At 29.4% G+C, this 7,290-nt stretch overlaps 1 long non-coding RNA gene across 1 annotated transcript; it reads right to left on the reverse strand.

Annotated features, from left to right (window-relative positions):
* Window positions 1-563: 563 nt before the first annotated feature.
* On the reverse strand, window positions 564-6,848 carry LOC134686323 (uncharacterized). Its single transcript, XR_010101592.1, has 3 exons — window positions 6,103-6,848; window positions 4,688-4,764; window positions 564-1,106 (listed from the first exon to the last, which is right to left on the reverse strand). It is a non-coding gene; the product is annotated as an uncharacterized LOC134686323 (long non-coding RNA).
* Between the last annotated feature and the right edge of the window lie 442 nt (window positions 6,849-7,290).

The raw sequence follows: 7,290 nt of genomic DNA on the forward strand, positions 1-7,290 counted from the left end.
AAAATGATATGAAATTTAATGTCAAGTTCGTCATATTGAAAAATCTTAAGTATTGACATTCAAAATATGTGTTCTACAGGTAAACAAAGATAAGACAGTTGCAACCTTTTACTTGCATGCTGGTAACAATATAAGTCATTTTGATCATGAGTACCTGAGACAGTGATGATAAAATCTGAATTTCTATTGTACAAAGGGAGATAATCCAATAAAAATGTCTTTTTTTTTAAAACCTTAAAATTGCATGTACATATTTATTTAAACTAACACACGCTTCATCAATTTAATAAAATATTTCTATTAGGTTATCTGGTGAGAAAGTTAATATTGCGGTTGAGCATATACTATTCGTTTGCTTTTGTTGTAGTACTGTCTTAAATTCTCCTCGAAAAATGTCTAAATTCCTTTTAGCATTGATATATTTATAAATATTTCAATCTGTTTAAATGATCATAAATGTTATTTTATTTATAGCATTAGTATTATATTTAACAATCAATGTAGATGATACAATAACATAAAATGATGCTTAAATGCAAGAATAAGATTACTATGAACTACGAAAGGTAATTTACTAACAATTCAATCAATAAAACTAGTTAGTCAATCTAAGTAACAATTTCTGACAAATGAAAATATTATAATGTTTATCAAATGGCCAAGTACAACCGTAATCTTCTTGATTGTCTTCAATATTGATGACCTTTTAATGCAGAAGTAATTTTAAGACTTCTTCTTTGCTGATGAGAAAGCCATTTTAATGGTGAGACAGTGAGAACACTCTAAGTCCTTGCAAATGTCTCTCTCTTCTCATTTGTGTTGCAACTGTGTGTTGACTTGGTTGTTGGTAAGACTTTGGCGAGATTCACATTGCTGTTTAATTCTTTTTTCAAAGCATATCCATGAGTTCCATTTCAATTAATTTTTATTTGAGCTTGCAATTTTTTAACACCAACAGGAAAAATCAAAGACAGATCAGAGCCTTATTCAAGTATCCGTAATACTATCCAAGTTTTTCTTCATCATAAACATGTTTATCAACAAAAATGTGTCCCAGCAATCAGTCTTGTTTCATGAACTCCAGTTATTTTTGGATCACCAAATATCTGTAAAAAATAATAAGAAAACAATTGTTATCCATTAAATGATTGAAATTTCCTAAAAAAGAAATTAATTATTAACTTGGTCTTAGTGTAAATGTGTTTCGATTATCACAACTCTGGCATTCCAGTACATAGAATAAGAAATAAAGTAAACTAGCTAAAAAGCTGCAGCAAACTTAATTTTAATGAAGTTAAATTTGCAGATTTCATCTTGTATTTAATTAATGACATTATGACAACACAAAAATAGGGAGATGAGTATTGATTACAAATGAGACAAATATCCACAAAAGATCAAATGAAATGAATGTAAGTCCCCTGTACAACCTTCAACAATGAGATTTAAACAGCTCAAGTACATTCTATTACAACGCAGAGATTGCACCTTAATGAGGTTGGTGGTGTTTGTATACCAAATATAGTTGACTAATGCATAAAGTATTAGCCAAAATAGACCATAACTCAAAAACTTAACTTTGACCACTAAATCATAAAAATGAGGTCAAGGTCAGATGACACCTGTCAGCTAGACATGTACACCTTACAATCATTCCATACAACAAATATAGTAGACCTATTGCATATAGTATAAGGCAGATTCCATGTAAGAAATGGAAATGTCTGTCAAAATGAATAAATAAATAAAAATAATAATTACTGTTATTTGAAAGATAATCTGTGAATGTTTTGATGAATAATGATGATAGATGAAATTATAAAAATAATTTTTGGATATGATAGTTTCTGTTTAAAGTAGAAATTTTTAAAACAAGTTGAAAAAATGCAAAAATTTTGACAGAATTAACTCCCATTTTTTTACACAATGTTAATGTGTCGCAATGCTTTATGTTGACACTTGTATACTGGTATTTACTAGTGTAGTCATGTTATTAAAACATCCCTGTTTCCAAATCTGTTACTTTTTTTAGTCAAAAACATCTGTGATATATATTTTTTTCACTTTCAAATATCTTGCTTTATAGCTCAGTGTCTGTCAATAAATCTTATGTCAGGAACATCGCTGTAAAAACTTTCAAAATCATTGTTGATTCCAATATATGCCATTTAAAACTGTAAATCATGAAGTGCATAAGAAAAAAAAACATGTTGATTCTTTCATTTAACTTTATTCAAGCAATAGTTTTAACTTATATGTTTCATACATAAGATCTGTCAAACTTGTTTTCTTATGTCTGAAACATTTGAATGTGCCAACAGTTAAAGTTATTTGACCTGAGGTGAAATCTTGTGAAATGTTAGGCTGCAGTATTTTCCAGGGGTTTTAAAAATGACTTTCAACTAGGATTTGATTTCCAATGTCAGTAAAAAAAAAAAAAAATATATTGTCTGTCAAAATATCTTATGTATGAAAAATCTTATGTCAGAATCAAGTCTGTCAAAATCTTATGTCAGAAACTCAATTTGTCTGTCAAATCTTATGTCAGAAAAATTAAAGTCTGTCAAATCATATGTATGAAAAAGTAAAGTCTGTCAAATCTTATGGATGAAAAAATAAAGTCTGTCAAATCTTATGTATGAAACAATAAAGTCTGTCAAATCTTATGTCAGGAATAATAATTAAGTCTGTCAAATCTTATGTCAGAAATAATAAAGTCTGTCAAATCTTATGTCAGAAATAATAAAGTCTGTCAAATCTTATGTCAGAAATAATAAAGTCTGTCAAATCTTATGTCAGAAACATAACATTTAAGGCTTCGTTTATTTAAAAAGGATGATGCTGATAATTTTTTTTTTTTGGTCAAATTGTCTTTATCTTTATTAGTAAAGCATGTATTCAAAAACAGAAGTTCATTGCTTATGATTTTTGCCTAACATGCTTATGGGAGTTGTTTCACTTTCTTACATGGAATCTGCCATAAGAAAAACAGACCAAAACACAAAAACTTAACTATAACCACTGAACCATGAAAATGAGGTCAATGTCAGATGACACCTGCCAGTTGGACATATACACCTTACAGTCCTTCCATACACCGAATATACTAGCCCTATTGCTTATAGTATCTCAGATATGGACTTGACCACCAAAACTTAACCTTGTTCACTGACCAGGAAATGAGGTTGAGGTCAAGTGAAAACTGTATGATGGGCATGAGTACCTTGCAATGTACGCACATACCAAATATAGTTATCCAATTACTTATGATAAGAGAAAATTAAACATTACAAAAATTCTTAACTTTTTTTTCAAGTGGTCTCTGAACCATGAAAATGAGGTCAAGGACATTTGACATGTGACCGATGGAAAGTTCGTAACATGAGGCATCTATATACAAAGTATGAAGCATCCAGGTCTTCTACCTTCTAAAATATAAAGCTTTTAAGAAGTTAGCTAACGCCAACGCCGGATCACTATCCCTATGTCAAGCTTTCTGCAACAAAAGGTGCAGGCTTGACAAAAAAATCAAACTAAGTTTAGTTCTGAATCCCTTATACCTTGATGTGGTTTAATTTAAAGCTTTTAAGACATGCCCGAAATTAGAAAAATATGACTACATGTACAATGCACTGTTTAATTTTGCACAATATCAAAGAACACCAATTATTCCATTGTTTTATCAAATCAAGTTTAACTTTATTTAGATTTAAACATATTTTATTTGCGCATAGCAAAAAAGCATCAGACACAAGTAATACATACTTAAAGTTTAACTTTGGACGCTTTTGACCCTATAGCTGATATGGATCATTTAAAAACAAGCCAAAACATTTGAAATTTGTAAAACAATAAGCATTGAAAACAAATATATAATTAATTTTACAGCTAAATTCCAAAGGCATGTAAATCTAAGACTTTGGTTAGCTTGCATGGTTTATTTGTATATTGTACAATTACAATTGGCATAAAGTCTAATCAAATTTAAAAGTACTCTACAAGAAGATATCAACATTAATTACAAAGCTTGAATTAATATATATACAACAGAGCAAGCAAACCTTCCAAAGTTTTACTCTACATGCAGTAGGAAAATAGCTGTAATAATGATTAAAGTGCTTTTTCAAAAATGAAAAATACAAATGTAGTCTTCAGGTTCACAATATACAAATGTATGCATGTATACTATAAATGAGGATCTGTCAAGCTGACAAGAACATATATATTTTTTTCTAGGTTTAATTCTAATAAAGAAAACAATTTCAATATGATGAGTAATGAAAATTTTGTTGTGTAAATTGTACTGATATGGCCTTTACATGCCTTTATTGATCATAAAATAAGAATTTTAGTGTTCTGTGTGTTATTTTTACTTTTTGTTTACCAGATTTAACTTTTAAAATTGAAGGGTTAATCTAATTTCTGAACATTTATCATGTTTTTACAATAATAAATGTAACTGGTCAATTTCCAATTTCTATATATGATATACTTTAACCTATAATGGTTTAATTTTTGAATTGTTGTTTGGATGGAGAGTTGTCTCATTGGCACTCACACCACATCTTCCTATATCTATATTTCACAAATAATGCCACAACACAGGTCATATTTGCTGTCTATTTAGTAGTCTCTTGTTATGACTTGTTTGATTCATTTTTTTTTATCAATTATATCATATATTTACCTATATGATCTCCTATCATACATGTATCTGCTTTCATTTATATATTTTTTTTGTGCTTTTCCATCTTCAACATTAACCTGTTGATAAGAAATAAAATATTGTATATTTGTGCATTTGCATGATCAGTACAGTGAGTTACATCTACATGTATATGTACATTGTAAATTGAGTTGGCTTTATAAAATAATGCATTGGATCATTGAAAAAAAAAGTTTTGTAGATATGATAATTAATCTGTGTAAATGTCATAAATGCTACGATATCAATCACACCATCAAGTAATTCATTTCTTTAGTATTGTCATTTTGAATTTGTTTTATCTGAGTAATCTGAGTAATCTGTAATGTTATAATCTCATGTTGCCCGTTCTGTGCCCTTTAATTTGGATTAGTTTGTAAGCATATTCTATTCTGATTCTATTTTATTAACTGATAGAAGTAAATACATGTACAAGTTCTTTTCCCATGTTTATAACTGTGATGTATGACCTTCACTTCGGAAATATAAAGAAAAAGATTCACAGTAACAAATATTTAGAGGGAAAAAAACAAGCTCATAGTCTGTGAAACATGTTTTTGAGTTTGAGAACCATATATTGAATCAATCTAGTTGCATTGTACAATGTAGTATCGGTAAAGGAATGAATAAAGACAGGAAAATCACAACTCCTCGGAGCTATATTGTGACTTGAACAGTGTTTTATCAAAACCTTACAAAAATTTTTAGGAAAGGGATAAAAATAATGGTAGGTAAGGGTAGTGCGGTTAACACACATACTTTTTAGTTGGCCTAAATGTACAGTAGTTTTCGTTATGTTTATGTACATTAATTTGTACGTGTTTCTTGTTATTCTAGACCATTGGTTTTCCTGTTCAAAGGGTTTTACACTAGTAATTTTGGGGTCCTTGATCATTTTTATAGCTTGTTGTTCCGTGTGAGGCAAGGCTCTGTATTGAAGGCCGTACATTGACCTATAATGGTTTACTTTTATAAATTGTTATTTGGATGAATACATGTGGGCACTCATACCACTATTTCAATGGGTTATATTTAAAAACAGGGATTTGAAGCAACCATTAATTTTGAATTAGGAGAAAAAAACCTGAGTCAACGGACTCTTATTGACAATTTGGAAAACAAACTCAGGGCGAACTTTGTAATCAAATATATCTTTTATCATGATTATTATAAATTTCAGAAGAATTCTAAATCATTATAAATGTATGTCAATGAAAATTAAATCAGTGTTTGCTTCCAGAAAATTATGTAAATACCCCCCCCCCTTTTTTCTCCCAAAGACAAATGGTCAATGCTCTTCTTCCTATATTTATGAGTTGATGTGATGTTTCTAAAGTAGGTCTTTTTATGGTGTCAAATTGCTTTTTCTAACCAAACGAAATAAATAACAAACTTACCAGAACCAAATGAAACTGAAAGTTTTGCCTACGAATTTCCGTTGCTAGATTTGCAAGGGTCATGAAAGGATGACATCAACTCATTTTGTCTTCTTGTCCACTGCAATCCAACTCCTGTCCATGTTTGCAGCATATGCATTTAAAATTATGTTATGTGAGTCTGAAACCTAGACATGATAGTGAGTCTAGCCTCATGTCATGTCTAGACTTAATCTGATCAGGATCAGACTTATCCCAATGGCAGTTTGAATGTCTTGGCCATATGGTTTACTATGTCTTTGTTACACTCTTTCAATGAAAATAAGTTTTTGGCTACACCATATTCATAAAAAAATACCATTATTTTCTATCCTTTTGCACATTTGTTGATTTCCCTCCTTCTGTTATTGACAATAAATCTACCTTTTATTGTGAAGAGTTTTACAAAGGGAGATAATTTTAGGTATATTTTTCAGTTTTTCATCATTTATTTAAATAAGCTTATATCAATTTGCAACGAAAATCCCGTTAAGGAATAGTAGTTTGTAGTGAACCATAACGTTTAACAAAATATTGTTTCAATTTGAGTGACTTTTGAGGTTTTATGGACATTTTCAGTACAGACTGGATTCAAATTCTAGAAAAACACATTTATGTCAATAAAAATAAAAACAAAAATAAAGGTTGAAATAAGATCAAAATTACAGTTTATTTTAGTAGAAAGTCTGAATTTTAAGGTAAAACTGTTTTTTTTTGTCATATAATACTTTGAACTATTCAATAAAAAAAGAAAAAAAATGTCCATTTTCAACAACATTTTTCAGCAAATTTGGTACTTAAATAGAATTGCCCTGTATTCACATATTTTGAGATAAATTGTCAATTTTTATACATAGAACTATTAGATGTACTTAATACTTTACTAGGAACCCAAAATCAGCTGAAAACTCCACAACCCCTTTCATAATTTTTTTTGGATTTTGCATGGTTTTCTCGTAGACATCCATTTAAATTACTGGTTTACTAAGGATTTTTTTTAACTGGAGTAGCATTTGCTTTTGGAAAGTATCTATTTAGGGATTTTCTTTGAATTATATATATCATCAACCAACATCTGTTTGTCTCAAATATCTTCAAATGTAATAAAAAAAAAGAGATGATAGAACGCGAGACAACTATCCAAACATGTCTTCACCATGTTCTTGACAC

Source organism: Mytilus trossulus, chromosome 10 (assembly GCF_036588685.1).
Source record: "Mytilus trossulus isolate FHL-02 chromosome 10, PNRI_Mtr1.1.1.hap1, whole genome shotgun sequence".
NCBI lineage: Eukaryota > Metazoa > Mollusca > Bivalvia > Mytilida > Mytilidae > Mytilus > Mytilus trossulus.